Genomic DNA, 19,653 nt, shown 5'->3' on the forward strand with positions numbered 1-19,653 from the left:
TGGTAAGAAGAGAGGGAGAACAGACTAAGAAAGTCCCTTGAGATAGATATCGAAGAAAACTAGAAATTAAAATGGGGAGAGATGAAAAAAGTTAGGCATTTTACAGATAGGGAATAGCTAATACAAAGACATGGAGATGGAGTTTTAGGTATAAGTAACAATAGGTAGAATGCATAGAAGAATATTTTATAAATCTCTTTATATACACTTTGTAAATCTCCTGAGTATAATATAATTGCCCACTATTATTATAATGAAGGGGGAGGGAATAAGTATTTATGTAGCACCATTTACATGCAGGATACTCTGCTAAGTGCTTTATAAATATTAATTGTTGTGAAGTTCATAACAACTTTTAGAGGAAGGGGTTATTATCATCCCCCTTTTATAAGTGAGGAAATTCGGGTAGACAGAGATTAAATAATTTGCCCAGAGTCACATAACTAGTAAGTATCTGAGGCTGAAGATGAAGTCAGGTCTCCCTGATTCCAGACTTAACACTTTATCGGCTGTACCATCTAACTACCTTAATGACCAAAAATATGTATAATGAAAGGAAAACATGCATAACTTGATTTAGAACATTAGATCTAATTTACTTCCCCTAACTCCTCCCCCCCAAAAATAATAAACCTCTATTACAAATTTTTACTCAAATGGCTTCTCGTGGAGTGGAGCAGACCCAGTGTTCTTAAAGGCTATTTGATTGATGTATCAAAGTTGTGGCAGTTTCCATCAAGTTAGAAAGATCTTTGTTTCAGGCTTTATAATAGACTTTAGTCAGTCATGGAAACTAGCTTGGTCAAGTGAAAAGATTACAAGTAATTTTTTATCACCACCACCATCATCATCATTCTAGATAGCAGCTTAGGAAGACAGTTAATTGCAATGAACCCTAGTTGAGATCGGTTAACCAAGTGTTTGGTTAACTAAGTGTTTGGATATTGTATTGGAGAGAGGACTCTGTTAATGCAGGCTTCAGGATAGATGTTCTTGGAGGCTCCTTTCAACATTAATTCTGTGGTTTAATAACAGTCTCATATTTAGATAAAGGAGTAGTGATATCCAGAAAAGATAATCACATCACAAATTGACTTGATTTATTCAATTATTAGAGTTACTCATTATAAAAAAGAAAAGAAAACTCAATCAAAGTATTAAATATTCAACTCAATCAAAGAAAGGATAGTTACTTTAAATGATATTTCTAGGGAAATGAACCACACTGGAGAATTGGACATTGCTAATTTCAAAGCCTGAAAAAGAGAAGGGAAGTCACAAAATCTATGGCAGTATTTTAAGACAAATAGTCATGTGATCCAAGCACCCAATAACTATGGTATCGGGCACGTGAAAGATACTGAAAGTCAAATCGAACTGGAATTGAAAGACTTTGTCTTACCTTCCAAGATAGCTGATGTAAATTTAGGCAACTCTATTAGTAAAGTCTTCCTTACCTCAAGCTGAAATATGCCTCTCTGAAACTGAGAAGAAACACATCAAATCTAAGCCCTCTTCCCCATGGCAAACCTTCAAATGTGAAGAGAGCCACTGTATACCATCTGAATTTCCTCTCATTCTGTCCATATTATCAGCCAATCTGCTTTTCTGGTCATACAAATACTTTATGTGGTCTTTTATGTATCAGTGTTTGTATGAACCTTTGCTAGCAACATGCACTCAGTTTAAAAGCACCATTTTCCCCCATGTAATTTCAAGTCTCTAAAATCATGAGATTCCATAATTCAAAGGTAAAACAAAACATTATTAGGAAACTAAAGGCATTAAAGAAATGAACTATGGTATATGCCAAGATAAAGAACTTCTATAACTGAGGCAGCTTACTACAAAATGTCCCAAAAGTCTTAGTGAGGTTTTCTATTATTAAAAGCTTAAAACTGGGGCATCTAGATGCAGCAGTAAATAGAGCACTGGCCCTGTATTCAGGAGGACCTGATTTCAGATCTAGTCTCAGACATTCATCAATTACTAGCTATGTGACTCGGGTAGCAAGCCATGTAACCCCAAATTACTCCCTGCCCCTGTCCCTCATATACAGAGTGAAAAAGGCTTAAAACTGCACTAAAATTTTTTGGAATACCTTATACAAAGAAGCATAATGGAAGATAGGATAAGGAAAAATCCTTATGAAAAATAAAAACAACATTCTCTCTCTCTCTCTCTCTCTCTCTCTCTCTCTCTCTCTCTCTCTGTAGTTTCCCTATAGGAACTTGAAAGAGGGAGAGATAACTTCCCTTTGGAAGGATTATAGAAAGCTTGGTGAATTTTGAAGTCTGTATAATATTTTGACTCACAGATGTGGTATTGGGGACAATATGAGCAAAGACATGGGACAGTGTTCATGGGACAGTGAACTATCCAATTTGGTTGACATAGGGACATGAAGAGGAATAGCAGGAGCAAAGGCTGGAAAGCTCAGTTGAATCCCACTTTTGAAAAACCATAATTGACATGTTAAGAAATTTGATCTCTATTGACTAGGCAATAGAGAAGTTTTTGATCAAGAGAAAAGTACAAATTTATTGATATTAATAAAATATTTGTTGCTCCATTCTTCTGGAAGGAAGCCATTGTGCATATTAAGAGACCGTCTGATTCAGAATGAAATAAGTTGAACTTAGAGGTAGGACCCTTGCACTTGAATCCTAATTCCCATAGTTGCTAACTATATGACGTGGGATCAATCGGTTTATCTCTTTTAACTTCAATTTTCTCATCTACAAAATGGATGTAACAGTCTGCATCCTACCTACCTTGCAGAGTTTGTTGTGGGGGTTCATGCCTTGTCAATCTTTTCAAGCACTATAGAAATGAATTAAGAAGACAATCATGATCATGATAATTAGGTGCCATTCAAACCCTGAGACCCCACTAAGAAACTCCTTTACCAGGTGGATTATATGCAGTGCCCCTAGCTCCAATCTGCCATGCAGGAACTTCCTTCGTACATTACAGACACTAATCATTTCCCATGCAGTTGAACAACTTAATAGGCTGCAAAAATTTGATAAGACAATTTAATTGCCAGCTTTTATGTATCTGCTCAATATAGCTCTGCTTCTCAGGAAGGTGGGCTGGGAGCGTTTGCAGAGGCATTTAATTAAAAGGCTAAAACAATGGAACCCGATTATGGAACTTCAGCAGTCACAAACCCAGAACACATTCTCATGCAGCAACCTTTTTATGGAGTTCCACTCATGGAAATTTTACATCCTCTGGATGACAAAGCTAGCAAGGTGAGGCTGAATGACTCAAATTATTTTAAATAGGAGTACTTTCATTTGAAAGCAACATCACAAGGGGGTCACCAAGGAATACTGTTCCAACAGGACAGAAGAACAGTTGTTTTGTGGAAATAGGTAATTCAACATGTATGATAACATCCCCAGGAGAGGGTAGAGAGAACTGATTGAGTTGGATATGAAAGAAATAGTCATCATAATTTGGAAGCACGTATAAGATTTGTTCCTTAAAAAATGGGGTTATATCATTCATTAACTCACTTAGAATCCTTTCTTGTTCTTAAACCCTTTTTAAGGAACATGACTACAAGACTAAAGACCAGTTTAATGTCAAAAGTGCTTGGTTCCTTTTAAAGATGCTTGCTATGACCCATGGGATCATTTCTGAAACCATGTTCTTTCAATGTTGCTTCAGTGCCTGTTACATAGTAAGTAGTTAATAAATATTTATTGATATTTTGGCTGATGTTTCTTTCACAGAATCAGATCCTTTAGTAATCTTCCCCTGCCTCCTCCCTTCAGTTTTTCTCTGGAATGGAAAAGGCTTGGGGCAAAAGAACAGGGAGAGAGGAAGACAGAGAAGAATTCTGTTCTCATGACTCTTTAATGTCTCTGTTTTCTCAATTGTGAATAGGTACAGTTTATATCAAAGAACTATGGCAGAAATGGAATTGATGAAAGTGGTAGCTGTTTCCCCATCACTTTTTTGTATTTTTTTGGCAAGGCAACAGGCATCTATTATGCTTATATTTTGCTTTTTAAAATTATGCTTATTATTACTTGCCAGACACCATATTAGATGCTAAAATATGCATAGAAGAAAGAAAGAAGAAAGCTCTCAAAGAACTTACAGTCTAATGGGGGAAGACAATACACAAAAGAGAGATGAGAAAGATGGAGGCAACCATGTGGGGGAAAGATATCAAAATCTAGAGAATAAAGGATGATTAATCTGATCTCCCTTAAAATGTAGTTTCGAAGAGAGAAAAAAACCTTATTTGTTCTCTATAGTATATTTACTTTTATATTTTTCATCTTCCCTTTGATATTAGACTTTACCTTTCCTGAGGGTAGGACTTAACTCATTTTCCTTTGTATTTTTAGTGAACAGTGTGCTTTGTACAGATTATTTATGGATGACAAAACTGATTGCTAGACAGAGAAAGTGATTTGCTTAAGCTCAAAGTTAGTGGCAGAATGACTTCCAATTTCTCCTATTTTCTTTCAGATCCATCTACTTAGCAAATCTATTGTGAATATCAATATATCTTTTCTAAATGTTATAGAGCGATTTATATGTTATACAGCTGTATATGATATAATATGACATAAAATAATATAACTTAATATATAATATGTATATATTATACTATAACATGATATAATATATAATATGTATATACTATACTATAACATAACATTTATATAACAATTTGTGCCAAGTGCTGTGCTAGACCTTATAATTATTATCTCATTTGACCCTCACAAAAACCCTGAGAGATAAATACTATTATTATTCTCATTTTACAAATAAGCAAATTGGGAAAAACAAGAGGTTAAGTGACTTACCTAGAATCACATAGTTAGTCAGTTTCTGAGGTTGGATTTGAACTCAGATTTTCCTGATTCCAGGTCCTGACTCTACTTTATCTACCAATACGTTTATCTATATAAGTATTGAGATCTACTTCTCTCTAAAGATATCTATACATATCTATGTATATATAAATGAGTATGTATATATATTTAAATATGTATTATGTTTATCTTTGTAAGGGAGAGAGAAGGGAGAGAGCCACATACAGAAAGAAAGATAGAGACAGAGAGAGACATACACAGAAAGTCAGAGAAAGACACACACACACACAAATAGAGAGAGACACAGAGAGAGACAAGAGAGATATAGAAAGACAGAGAGGCAGAGAGAGCCAGAGAGACAAGAGATAGATAGATTAGATAGATACAGAAAAAGACAGAGAACTAGAGAAAGAGAAATATAGAGACAAGAGACAGAAGAGAAAGACAGAAAGAGAGATAGAGAGACAGAACTGACAGAGAAGCAAAGAGATGAGAGAGACAGATGAAGGAGACATAGACAGAGAGACAGAGAGAAAGGCAGAGAGGTGTGTGTGTGTGTGTGTGTGTGAGAGAGAGAGAGAGAGAGAGAGAGAGAGAGAGAAGCAGAGACAGAGAGAAAGAGAGAGAAGCAGAGACAGAGAGAGAGAGAGAGAAGCAGAGACAGAGAGAAAGAGAGAGAGAAGCAAAGAAAGAGAGAGAGAAGAGAGAGAGAGAGAAGAGAGAGAAGAAAGAGAGAGAGAGAGAGAGAGAGAGAGAGAGAGAGAGAGAGAGAGAGAGACAGACAAGGGTCAGAGACACAGGGAGAAAAAGAGAGACACACAGAGATAGAAAGAGAGACAGAGACAGAGACAGGCACAGAGACAGAAACAAAGGCAGGGATAGACAGAGAAAGAACCTTGTATGTAAAGAATTCAGTGAAGTGTAAACATAATCCGGGTCTTTAAGGAGGTGACAGTCCAGTTTGTGAGAGAAGGCACTACTGAAAATTGGCTTTAGGAGCAAGTAAGGTCTCTATCTCTGGAGATTTATGAGTTCTTGTAGGCTATGTGGTTAAGGGGATTAAATACTTGCTTAGTTTGGGCTTCGGACTATATGTAGATTTCTACAAATATGAAAGGAAGCACATTTCAAGTTCCAATTAAATGTTATTGGAATTCAGGTCTTATTTTGAAGTGGGAGAGCATACTGATAGCTGGCCCTTGAAGGCTGAATAGATTTTGGTAGTTGATGAGGAAGGGAAAATCTTTCTGTTTTTGGTGAGGGAGAATGAGTTTCTCAGTGATGAAGGTACGTTTCATGGTAAAGAGACTCAATTTGGCTAGAGTGAATTTGTGAAATTTCCTTGAAAAGTACAAAGTACAGATGCAGAGTTATTATTGCTAATAATAGTTTACTAATAATAGTATTCATTTTGGGCAACTTATTTTAGGCAATGTAAAAAAATATTACCTTGTCTTCTAAATAAAATCATTATATAAAGGAGGACTCAGATGCAAGGAAATTAGGGTCAGATCTGGTTTTGAATGTGGATGTCACTACTTATTATCAGTTCCTTCGGTACTTAGTCTAACCTGTCTAGGTCTCAGCTTACTCATCTGCAAAAGAGGGGGTTGAACTAAGCTTCTTACAACTTGAAATCCTGTGATATTTTTAAAAAATACATCTCAGAGGGGAATTGTTTATGTCTGGATTTGTTGTCAAATCTAGTTGATTCTACCATTGCAACATCTCTTGTCTATACCTCTGTCCTTTCAATTGCCATTGCCACTACTCTCCTTCAGGGTCTTATCATCTCACACCTTAACTATTCCGATAGCCTGCTGACTGATTTCCATGCCTCAACTCTCTCCTCTATAGTCCATCTATTACTCCTCAAACTAATCTTTCTTCAGTGTTAATCTGACTATGTCACTCCCTTATTCATTAAACTCTAGTAGCTCCCTATTACCTCTAAGATAAGTTGTCAATCAACTGATATTATTAAACATTGTATGAAGGTTACTATATTTAGTGCTGTTATAAAGTCCTTTGTCTGGCTTTTAAAGGTCTTGACAACTTGATCCTCTCCTACCCTTCTGATATTTTTACATTTTAATCCCTTCTGTGTATTCTGTGAGCCAATAATATAGACCTCCTTTTTGTTCCTCACACAAATTATGCCTTATCCTGATTCCTTCTATTTAAAATTTTCATATCTCATGCTAGAACTCCCTTCTTCTTCATTTTCATCTTCCCCATCTCTACTTCCAAATCCTTTCAATTCCCAACCTAATATTGTTGATTATGAGCTCCTATCTGATAAGCTCTTTACTATCCATTTATAATCAATTACCAAGCAGTATTAATTGGCTTTTGGAAATGTACACTTACTAATGAGGTATGAATGTGCAAAACATTCCCCTAAGAGTTTAGGGCATCTGCTCCTAAACATAACTTCTTGTAAACTGGCTCAAACTTAGAATGGACTTGTGGCTAAAGTTTACTAGAAGGCTTTTCTTCCTCTCTGTGTGCTCTCATGAAATTCTCCATATGCGAGATTTGATGCTCACATATGGTCATTGAAGCTGCCTGTCCTTGTTTTATCTAGTTTATTTTTAGTTCCTAATATAGATGTGTCATCTCTTCTCTTCTGGGGTCAGTGCTGCTCATAGATGGATGAAAGATCTAAATCTTTTGACCTTTCAAAATCCCCAAGTTTCTTCTCTGGTAGAAAGGAGAGGAGTAGGAACAGAGTAAAGAGAATCTTAGTTCATTTCCTAGCCAAATTCTGGTTACAAACACAAAAATCTGCCTCTTCAAAGTGCTCTCAAAGCTTGAATGCCTTGCTTCTGAAACACCTTCTGTTATATTCATTGCCCTAGAAGTGTGTCCAATTCTTTTAACCAGTACCAATAGATTTCCAGTGAATTTTTATCTGACTTCATTCAATAACTCAAAAGTACTTCACTCCTTCTGAATCAATTAAGGATTTGTATATACTTGATTTAGACTTTTATTGATTGATTAGTTCAGTAGAGCTTTCTGTAAGTACATTAATTAATGTAAAGTAAGTACAGGAACCACCATTCTTCAATACATGTTTTTCTGTCTCTCCATCTTTTGACTATCTCTACATGGAGTTGAATTGTACCTCTAGATTAGTCACTTTCCTTTTCCAGATCTTATTTATTTTAATTGAGGGAATATGAAATATGTGGCCTCTAATTACCATTCTACATTCTAACTTTTTTTTATTCTTGCTTTAATATTCTGTGACTTGATAATTATTCCATTTCATCTCTTATACTCCCCAGTATATATCCCCTGCTCTAATCGAACTAGTTTCCTTAGGACTCCTTGAAAATTCTGTATTTATTTTTATTTAGGTCCGTTACTTTTGTGTTACATTATCTTTCTTTTAACCCAGCCAAACCTTACATAACCTTTGACTCCAACTTGAAGATCTGTTTCCTCCATGTAGACTTACTTGACCACTCCAGCTCATGTTGATCTCCTCTTTCTTTGTGTAATCAAGACAATTGTTGCAAAATATGGACTTTTGTATTATTTCCCATTAAAAAAAGTATATGGCATTTTTTAAAAAAGTGGATCACAAGGTTTCTTGAGGACAGGGGCCTGATTTGAACCTGAGCTCACCATGGATATTCAAAAACATTTCATCAACATGAATTAGCTCCTGTCTATTTTTGATGTTATTGCCTCACTTCTCAAGAAATGACATTGTATTTCTGTTGGAACTAGTTCCATTAACTGAGAGCAGTTTGGTATAGTAAAAAGAGTACTGGGAAAGGAATAAAAGAACCTGGGCTTAATGCTTGCAACTTATTACTTGTGTGACCATAACCAGGTCACCAAACCTCTCTGAGTCTGTTTCCCCATCTATAAAGTGAAGGAATTGGATGAGCTGACCTCTAAGGTCCTTTTCCAGCTTTAAATCTATGATCTTTTCTATTTCTGGGTTTCTTTCATTTGGGAGATGAGTTTGCTAGTTGTTATACAAACACAAGACAGAAACCAGTAAAATGCAAAGCCCAGCCTCTGTTCCCTAGATACTTGTGTGAAGGGCCCGATTAACTTAAAAATATTTCTCATCTGCTGAAGCACTTGATTAAAGTCAATTGGGGGAGGAAATAAAAAAAGCTAAGCTCTTAAAAGGGCTAATTTGAGGCTTAGGAAATGTGAATGTGTCTCTAAGTCTGAAATTGTCAGTTAGACAGTGTTTGGGAGTCTCAGATCAATTTGAGAAATGTTTTACAATGGTGCCAGGGATGCATGCTCTTCCCATCCCTGCTGATTGAAATCCCCCTTTCCTCTACGTCTCAGTACAGTGGCCACCTAATCCTGAATGAAACCTCCCTTATTCTTCCCCAGCTAAAAGTGATCATGTTTGGGTTCTTATCTGTGTGCAAGGGACCATGTATGGATGTAGCAGGTGCCTGAGGATAGGTTTGTCAAATTACAGTGCTGATTAGTTCTCAGTGTTAACTTTTACTACCATTGGGAAGGGACTTGGATTGTGGGGGCCAGTTAGGCAAGGGCAAAGAAGATTTCCAGTGAGAAGTATATCTATAAAGTAATTTCCTGCTCCTTGGCAAATGAAATATATAAATGAAGTTACAAATGGTATACTCTCATTGGCTGAGAACTACAGATGTGTAGGGAAAATTGGTCTCCTAACTCTAGTTCAAATTCTCTGATCATTAAGAATACCAAGGGTGTGAGGAAGATGGAGGGAGGATTAAATTTATATAAATGTCCAATGAGACAAAAGTTATTAATAGGAAGGCAGGGAGGATCATTTGGTCAAATGCTATTAGAAATAGAAGACCATCCTACCTTGGAGATATTTCAATGCCCAAAGGCAGATGCAATTGTTAATGGGTAATTTATTTTTTTTAAAAAAAGTTAAATAACTGAAGGATTCCAAAATGAGGATTTTCCATTATTTTTCAGCCACATCTGACCCACTTTAGGATTTTATTGGCAAAGTGCTTTCCTGCTTCTTTTTCCATTCATTTGACAGATGAGGAAATTGAGGCAAGCAGGGTGAAGTGACTTGCCCAGAGTCACCTAGCTAGTAAATGTCTGAGAGCAGATTTGAACTCAGAAAGATGAGTATTATTAGCTTGAGGACAGTTACTCTATGTACAATGACACCTAAATGATGTTAAACAAGTCCTGACAATAATAATTGAATTTTCTGTTGGGACACAGAGTTAGAGCCGGTAGCTCAGCAGTCATTTAGTCCAACTTTAATTTTTTTTTAAATTATAACTTTTTATTGACAGAGCCCATGCCTGGGTAATTTTTTACAACATTATCCCTTGCACTCACTTCTGTTCCGACTTTCCCCTCCCTCCCTCCACCCACTTCCCCAGATGGCAGGCGGTCCTATACATGTTAAATATGTCACGGTATATCCTATATACAATATATGTGTGTAGAACCGAATAGTTCTCTTCCAACCTTAATTTTTTTACAAATAAGGAAAGAGAGGCTCGTGGAGGTTAAGGGACTTGAAAAATGGCACACCAAGGAAGCAAGCATCAAAAGTGAAATTTGAATCCAGGTTCTCACAATTGACAAAGTACTTTGCTTATATTATCTCAATGTAGTCTTATAAACAGCTCTCTGTATATGATAGTGAAAGTATTATTATTTCAGTTTTATAGCTAGAGACTGAAGTCTATCTAGAAAGATTACATGATAGTAAGAGATAGTACCCACTTTGTAGGGCTATTGTGAGAGTAAAAATGAGACCATATTTAGGAAGCTCTTAACATAATGCTTGACGCATAGTAGGACTATATGAATGGTTATTTCCTACCACCACTACTCCTCCACTTAGTAAAAATGACATATTAAACTTATGTTTCACAATTCCATCCCCTATGCCAGAGCTGACTGAAAAGAGTAAAATTTGGAGTAAAAAAGGAAGTCCTATTAAAGGACTACATTGAGTTATGAAATAACTAACTCTGCACCAAATATATCATAAAGTATCCAGGGGGATTTGAATCCAAGTTCAATACTCTATCCAATATGCTAGGTCTGAGTGACTGAGATGAACTGGATTTGGACGCATATCACTGGAGAAACATTGAGTTATTCAGTAACGCCGAGTCAAGGACATCACCAAATATACAGGTTACTTTTCTTTGGAGGGTGATTGCTGGAATAGGTGTGGGTAAGAAAATCAGGGCTAGACCCAATCCTTCTTTTCCATACTTGTCTAGGACCATAAGATGTAGAGCTACAAAGACCCTTAGATGTCATCTAGATCACCCCACCTCAGTTTACAGAGCAAGAGACTGAAGCCTAGGGAGAATATGATTTTCTTAATAGCACACAGCTATTAAGTAATAGAAGAAGGCATTGAGCCCAGTTACTGGGGTTGCTGATGTTCTTTCCTATATATAACATTCATTTGCTCTTGTGGATGTTTCTAGCATTGCAATAGCAGCCTCTAATATACTCCTTATGAGAACTTTAATATTAGATGTGGTTAGAATTGATAAAAATTAATCCCTGAGGCAGGCAGGGAGAAGGCAGTGCTTCTCATGACCAAACCTCAACTTTTGGTGCCTTCCAGAAACCAGGCATTGATCCACACTTAACACCGTACACCAAGATAAGGTCAAAATGGGTTCATGACCTAGGCATAAAGAATGAGATTATAAATAAATTAGAGGAACACAGGATAGTTTACCTCTCAGACCTGTGGAAGAGGAATGAATTTATGACCAAAGAAGAACTAGAGATCATTACTGATCACAAAATAGAAAATTTCGACTATATCAAACTGAAAAGTTTTTGTACAAACAAAACTAATGCAGACAAGATTAGAAGGGAAGCAATAAACTGGGAAAACATTTTTACAGTCAAGGGTTCTGACAAAGGCCTCATTTCCAAAATATATAGAGAAGTGACTCTAATTTATAAAAAAATCAAGCCATTCTCCAATTGATAAATGGTCAAAGGATATGAAAAGACAATTCTCAGATGAAGAAATTGAATCTATTTCTAACCATATGAAAAGATGCTCCAAGTCATTATTAATTAGGGAAATGCAAATTAAGACAACTCTGAGATACCACTACACACCTGTCAGATTGGCTAGAATGACAGGGAAAGATAATGTGGAATATTGGAGGAGATGTGGGAAAACAGGGACACCAACCAATACATTGTTGGTGGAATTGTGAATACATCCAACCATTCTGGAGAGCAGTTTGGAACTATGCTCAAAAAGTTATCAAACTGTGCATACCCTTTGATCCAGCAGTGTTACTACTGGGCTTATATCCCAAAGAGATCATAAAGAAGGGAAAGGGAATCTGTATGTGCACGAATGTTTGTGCCAGCCCTCTTTGTAGTGGCTAAAACCTGGAAACTGAGTGGATGCCAATCAGTTGGAGAATGGCTGAATAAATTGTGGTATATGAATATTATGGAATATTATTGTTCTGTAAGAAATGACCAACAGGATGATTTCAGAAAGGCCTGGAGAGACTTACACGAACTGATGCTGAGTGAAAGGAGCAGAGCCAAGAGATCATTATATACTTCAACAACAATACTATATGATGACCAGTTCTGATGTCCCTGGCCATCCTCAGCAATGAGATCAACCAAATCACTTCCAATGGAGCAGTAATGAACTGAACCAGCTACGCCCAGTGAAAGAATTCTGGGAGATGACTAAAAACCATTACATTGAATTCCCAATCCCTATATTTTTGCCCACCTGCATTTTTGATTTCCTTCACAAGCTAATTGTACCATATTTCAGAGTCTGATTCTTTTTGTACAGCAAAATAACAGTTTGGTCATGTATACTTATTGTGTATCTAATTTATATTTTAATATATTTAACATCTACTGGTCATCCTGCCATCTGGGGGAGGGGGGGGGTAAGAGGGAAAAATTGGAACAAGAAGTTTGGCAATTGTCAATGCTGTAAAGTTACCCATACATATAACCCTTAAATAAAAGGCTATTAAATAAAAAAAAATTAAAATTAAAAAAAAAAAAACTTTTGGTGCCTTCCATCATCTGGTTTCTCCATCACCCTAATCACTTCTGTTTGCTAGACTTCAAAACTTTTCTTCATTGTCTCATCCTAAAACTTCTCTCACAACAACCTCATCCTGCAACTTCCAACTATTTCTGTAGCTTCTCAAGTTGATATATTATTTGTAAGACCTATCCCCATTTCTTACTTGACCCTGTTTGTAGCTTATGGATTTGATAACCATGTTCCCTCAGTCATTACTTCATTTCCTTTCCCCACCTTTTTATCTCCCTTATATGAGTTGTCTGCCTCTATTAAAATGCAAACTCCATAGCAGCAGGGGCTATCTTTTTGCTTTTCTATCCCCAGAAGTTAGTATTGTATCTGACACATAGTAAATGTTTCCTTCCTTTTCTCTCTCCTTCCTTCTTTTTCTTCTTCCTTTTCTCTCTCCTTCTTTCCCTCTCTCCTTCCTTCCTTCCTTCCCTTTGTTCCTTCTTTCTTTCCCTCCTTCCTTATCTCCTTTCTTCCGTCCTTCCCTCCCCCTTCCTTCCTTCCCTTCTTCTTTCTCTCTTTCCTTCCTTCCCTCTTTCTTCTCTCCTTCATTCCTCCCCTCTTCCCTTCTTCCTCCCTCTTTCTTCTCTCCTTCTTTCCTTCCTTCCCCCTTCTTCCTTCTCTCCTTCTTTCCTTGCTTCTCTCCCTCCTTCCTTGCCTCCTTGCTTCCCTTCTTCCTTTCCTCCTTTCTTTCCTCCTTCCTTCCTTCCTTCCTTCCTTCCCTTTCCTATATTAAGCATTTACATGCTCCTGACAACCCTTGCTTTGAAAGTGTATAATTTCAGTTTCCAAGAACAACTATTCCTGTTGCTTTGCTGCTCTACCTCTCTGCCCTATCCCTCATTAAATAAAATAAAATCTGAGTTATGGTTGAGAGTTCATTTCACACACCATTCTTCCTGATGTAGCTCATGTTTGAATCAGGCTAGGATCCTACATAACTTTCTCTTTTTTTGCCATTTTATTTCAGAGGCATCTTTCATTTGAGGATGTCTCACTTTCTTTTTAGATCTTAATTTGTCCAGTATTTAAAGGAAAATAGTTTAATTGGTCAGGAATAGATATTTTATTCTTCTCTTTGATCACACTGGGCTGGTTCTAGGGCTAATCCCTCAAATAAGGTACCTTACAACAAAGTGATAGCTCCGATGATCCCAGAGCTTTAAGCTCAAAGGAGCTTCATGGTTATATGCAAATAAAAATAACAAAGAGCTAGATTCGAAGGTTGTTGTTGTTTGTCCTTTTTGGAGGAGGCCATGATATCAGAGAAGTGATGTCATGACATGCAAGTGAATTGGATTTAAGAGAGGGAGAACAAGGTCACACAGCGAAAAAGTGATGCAAGTCTTTTGCCTCTAAATTCAATGTTCTCTCCACTTCACTATATTGCTTCTGAAAAGTTGATGGTATTGAGTTTTAAAAAGCCAACCAAGCAAACAGCTGTGAGCAGGTGCAAACAGGAGGAAGCTTTTTATTTTATCAGACTCAATATATTTGAAATCCAAATTGGGCTTGATAATGAGAATAATTAATAAGAGCTTCAAATTTATATTGAACTTTCAAATGATTTCATTTAATTTGTACAATCATCCTGGTATGCAAGAATAGAATTACCTCAATTTTGCAAGTAAAGAAACTGAGTCCCACTAAAGCAAAATAACTTGCTCACAGCTACACGACTAATAAAGGACAGTCAAGATAAAATTTATAAATCAATTGAATTTTCAGATTTTGCATATCTGCTTAATATAGCTCTGTTGCTCAGGATGGTAAGCTGGGAGTTTTAACAGAGATGATTAATTAAAGAACTAAAACATTCCACTTGTTAGCAGGTGCTTTCTGAGGCAGTTCAATGTAGAGCTTTTTCCTCTATAGCACATGGTCTCTGAAAATAGAAGCCATTCATTCATTCATTCAACAACCTTTTATTAAGTTCCTACCATGTACAGAGAATTGCCTCATGGAACTTATAATATAGTTGGAAATATGATGCATATACAAATACATAATGTAATGAATATGTAATAACAATAGTGCATAATTGATTACAGTAAAATCATATAGCTAGAGTGAAGGCTGATATGAAATCAGAAGATCCTTTTTGATTGAAAATAGGAAGCTATCAGTTTCATAATGTAGATCAACTAACAGTGGTTAGTTCCTTACCGCCCCCCCGCCCCTTTTTTTGCTTTGCTTTCCTTTCTCCTTTTCCTTCTTTCCTTTTTTTCTTTACTTTTCCTCTCCTGTCCTCTCCTCTCTTCTCTTCTCCTCTCTTCTCTCCTCCCCTCCATCTCTCCTCCCCTCCCTCTCTCCTCTCCTTTTTCTCTTTTCCCAGTCTCTGTCTCTCTTTGTCTCTCTGTCTTTCTTTCATTAGCTCTTTTAAAATAGGTATCATTTTGTAGGTATTCATTATCCATGACAATTGTGTATACATAAACACACACTCAAAGACATCAGTCTATACTGAGAAAAGTCCTGAATCAGGAATTGATTTTCTTGTATTTTAATTTAATGCTCTTTAAATGCACATCTCCTACAAAACAGCAATATATTTGAGGATATTTAGAAATTAGTTGTGCCTTTGCTTCAGAAAGTTGGGGATAATAATAGTATCTGCATCCAAGGGTTGTGGTGAGAACAAAATGAGACAATATCTATACATTTTACAAACTTTAAAACATGATGTTAATATTGTTATCATTATTATCTTAATTTCTCTTACTTGTTCACCTATGTGTTGGTGACAATTATACAATATTAGGATGTTAAAATCATATTAGAGGTGAAAGAAAACATACAAAATTGATTATCAGAGATGAATTTTAAAAAAAAAAATTTCTAGCATTTTTTAGTTTCATTTTGAATTTATTATTCTGATCTTTTTTTCCTCATGTAAGCATTTAGAGATATAAATTTCCCCCTAAATGCTGCTTTGGCATCATCACATAAATTTTGGTATGTTGTCTCATTATTGTCATTCTCTTTGAAGAAATTATTTACTGGTTCTAGCATTTATTGCTCCACCCACTCATTCTTCAGCATTACATTATTAGTTTCCAATTAATTTAAATTTACCTTTCCATGACCATTTATTACATTTAATTTTTATTGCATCATTATCTGAAAAGGATGAATTTAATATTTCTGGCTTTTTGCATTTGATTGTGAGATTTTTATGTCCTAACATGATCAATTTTGTGTATATTCATTCCTATATGCATTCAATGTTCTTCAGGAATTTATCATATCTAACTTTTCTGAAATTCTTTTCACCTCCTTAACTTCTTTATTTATTTTGTGCTTAGATTTATGTAGTTCTTAGAGGTGGGAGGCTGAGGTCCTTCACAAGTATGATTTTGCTGTCTTTTTCTGAACCCCTTATTTTTCTCTAAGAATTTAGATGTTATACTACTTGGTGCATATAGGTTTGATATTGACATAATTTCATTGTCTATGTTACCTTTTAGTAAGATGCAGTTTCCTTCTTTATCTCTTTTAATTAGACTTATTTTTGCTTTTGTTTTATCTGAGATCAGGTTCACCACCACCTCACACTTCCTGGCTGTGTAATCCTGGGCAAGTCACTTAACCCCAATTGCTTCAGCAAAACAAAACAATAAGAAAACAAAAACAAAACCAAAAAACAAAAATAAAGCCTCTCTGGGATATAAACCTAGTAGAAACACCAATGAATCAAAATATATGCACATTTTGATAGCCCTTTGGGCATAACTCCAAATTGCTCTCCATAATGGTTGGATCAGTTCTCAAATCTACCAACAATTTTCAACAACACAGTTTTCCCACATCCCCTCCAACATTCATCCTTATCTTTTCCTCTCCTTAGTCAACCTGAGAGGTGTGTGGTGGTATCTCAGTTGCCTTAATTTGCATTTCTTTTACCAATAGTGATTTAGAACACTTTTTCATGTGACTAGAAATGGTTTCAGTTTCTTCATATGAAAACTGCTGATATCCTTTGACCATTTATCAATTGGAGAATGACTTGAATTCTTATAGATTTGAATCAATTACCTATATATTTTAGAAATGGGGCCTTTGTCAGAATATTTGAATGTTAAAATTCTTTCCCAGTTTACTGCTTCCCTTCTAATCTTGTGTGCATTAGTTTTGTTGTACAAAAACTTTTTAACTTAATATAATAAAAAATTATCTATTTTGTGTTCAGTAGAGATACAGTTCTTAAGAATTATAAGTATCCTCTTCCCATGTAGGGATGCAAACAGTTTAACCTTCATGAATAACATGTTTTTTTTTTTTCTTTCTTTCCTGTTTACCTTTTTAATGCTTCTCTTTAGTTTTGTATTTGAAGATTGAATTTTTTGTTCATTTTGAGTCTTTTCATCAAGAATCTTTGAAAGTCCCGTTTCACTGAATGTTCATATTTTGCCCCAAAAGATTCTGCTCAATTTTGCTGCATAGCTGATTTTTGTTTTGTAATCCAAGGTTTTTTGTCTTTTGAAATATCATATTCTAAGCCCTCAAATACTTTAATGTAGTAGAGATAAGTACTTTGTAATCCTGCTTATGGCAACCTGTTATTTGATTTCTATCTTTCTGGTTGCTTGAATTATTTTCTCCTTGATTTGGTAATGCTGGAATTTGGATATAATATTTCTTGGAATTTTCACTTTAGGATCTCTTTCAGGAGTAATTGGTGAATTCCTTCAATTACTATTTTACACTCTAGTTATAGGATATCAGGGGAATTTTCCTTGATAATTTTTTGAAAGATGCTTGTTTAGGCTTTTTTTTTTTTTTTTTTTGATTGTGGCTTTCAGGTATTCCAATAATTCTTTAATTATCTTTCCTGAATCTATTCTTCACCTTAGTTGTTTTTCTCATACATTTTCTTTTTTTCATTCTTTTGATTTCATTTGATTGATTCTTGATGTCCATCACTAGCTTCTATTTTGTCAATTCTAATTTTAAGGAATTATTTTCTTTAGTCAGGTTTTTCTACCTCCTTTTCCATTTGGCCAATTTTATTTTTTAAGGAGTTGTTTTCTTCAGTCAATTTTTGTCTTTAGCTGTTGACTCTCTCTTGCCTATCTTTCATTTCTTTTTATTAAATTTTCTTCTATCCCTCTTATTTATTTTTAAAATCCTTTTTATTTTTAGTTCTTTCAAGAAAGTTTTTGGGCTTGAAACCAATTCATATTCTTCTTTTCTATTTTATATGTAGAGATTTTGACATTGTCTTCTTCTGAGTTTGTATTTGTATCTTCCCTGTGTCATAGTAGCATTCTACGGTCGACTTGTCTGATTTTTTTTTTTCTGGCTCATTTTAAAAAGTTGAGATCTGTTCCTGGGGTACAGCAAACACTATCCCAAGATTCTTGGGTTGGCAACCAAGCATCTAGTGACTGGCTTGCTGCTTCTAGGCTGGCAGTGCTGGCAGCTATCTCACTGTGCTGGGGTGGCCCAGCCTAATCATGCCTGTTTGACATGGGTTCTGGTGCTGGCATTTTGCCCACTGATTTGGAGCTGGAGGCCTTACAGTGGGCCAGTTGTGCTATTGACCTGCTGAACTAGGAATATAAGGTTTCAGTTGCTGATCTCTGTTGTATCTAAGAGCCTCCCTTTGACTTACCTGGATGGTATCTACACTGGGCTCCTCTCCCTTCCCCTCTTACCCAAGTAAAACATATCTTGGGAAAGGAAAATTGTTTTACTCTTTGTTTTTGTGGATTATGTTACCCCAATGAAAGGGATGGCCTCCATGATATCTGATATTTGTTTGTTCTGGTATTTGGTGATTCTCTAATGTAATTGGAGATGATCATTAGGCAATGGGGAAGATTTATGGCCTTCACTTCAAATCAAATTTTATTCTGCCCACCTTAGTGAAACTTTTCCACATATTTGCATTATGTCTCAAGGAACTCACAAACTAGCCTTTTAGAGACTTGATTTAACACTGTTTCTGAGGGAAACTGGAGACCTAGGCAACTTCCTGGCTTCTCTCTGCCATCTTGGTTCCACTCTCACTGAATATAGTTTTAGAATATCGATTCTCAGTCAGTTATTCAACAGGAGTTGACTTGAATTAGGCATTTACTTTGTGCCAGACACTGTGCTAAGTGTGAGGAGTACAAAGGAAGATAAGAAAATGGGCTCTACTCTCAAAAATCTCATGGGGGAAACTATATACAAGAACTATATAGAAATTGAAAGGCAATTAAAGCTAAGGAAAAAGGAATGGGGAAAGAATTGGAAAAGGCCTTAATATTATAAACACTGGCAAAAAAGTAGGGAATGTGTTGAAAGTAAGATGGCAATTGGTTAAATCCAATAATATATAAGCATTTATATAAAACTTATCATTTGCCAACCGCTGTATTAAATGCTTTCTATAAATGCTACACCATGTGACATTCATAATAATTCTCTGAGGTTATGCCATTGTTATCTTCCTTCTATAATTGAGAAAACTGAGACAAACAGGTGGCCTTTTCAGGGGCACACAGCTAGCATGTATGTGAGATCATGAGACCATATTCGAACCTAGACCTTTCTGATTCCAAATGCAGATGTCTATGTATTGTGTTATCAAGTTTCTCAATCCATTAATGATTATAGCTATTATTTTCTTTAGTACTCCAAAATGTAGGAAGGCTTTCATCTTATATTTGACCCTCAAAATGACATTGCTGGTCAAGAAGATAAAGAATCATTTTAATTGTTATTGTTCTCAGTGTGTCTGATTCTTTGTGACCCCTT

The sequence above is a fragment of the Sarcophilus harrisii genome, chromosome 2 (assembly GCF_902635505.1).
Source record: "Sarcophilus harrisii chromosome 2, mSarHar1.11, whole genome shotgun sequence".
Lineage (NCBI taxonomy): Eukaryota > Metazoa > Chordata > Mammalia > Dasyuromorphia > Dasyuridae > Sarcophilus > Sarcophilus harrisii.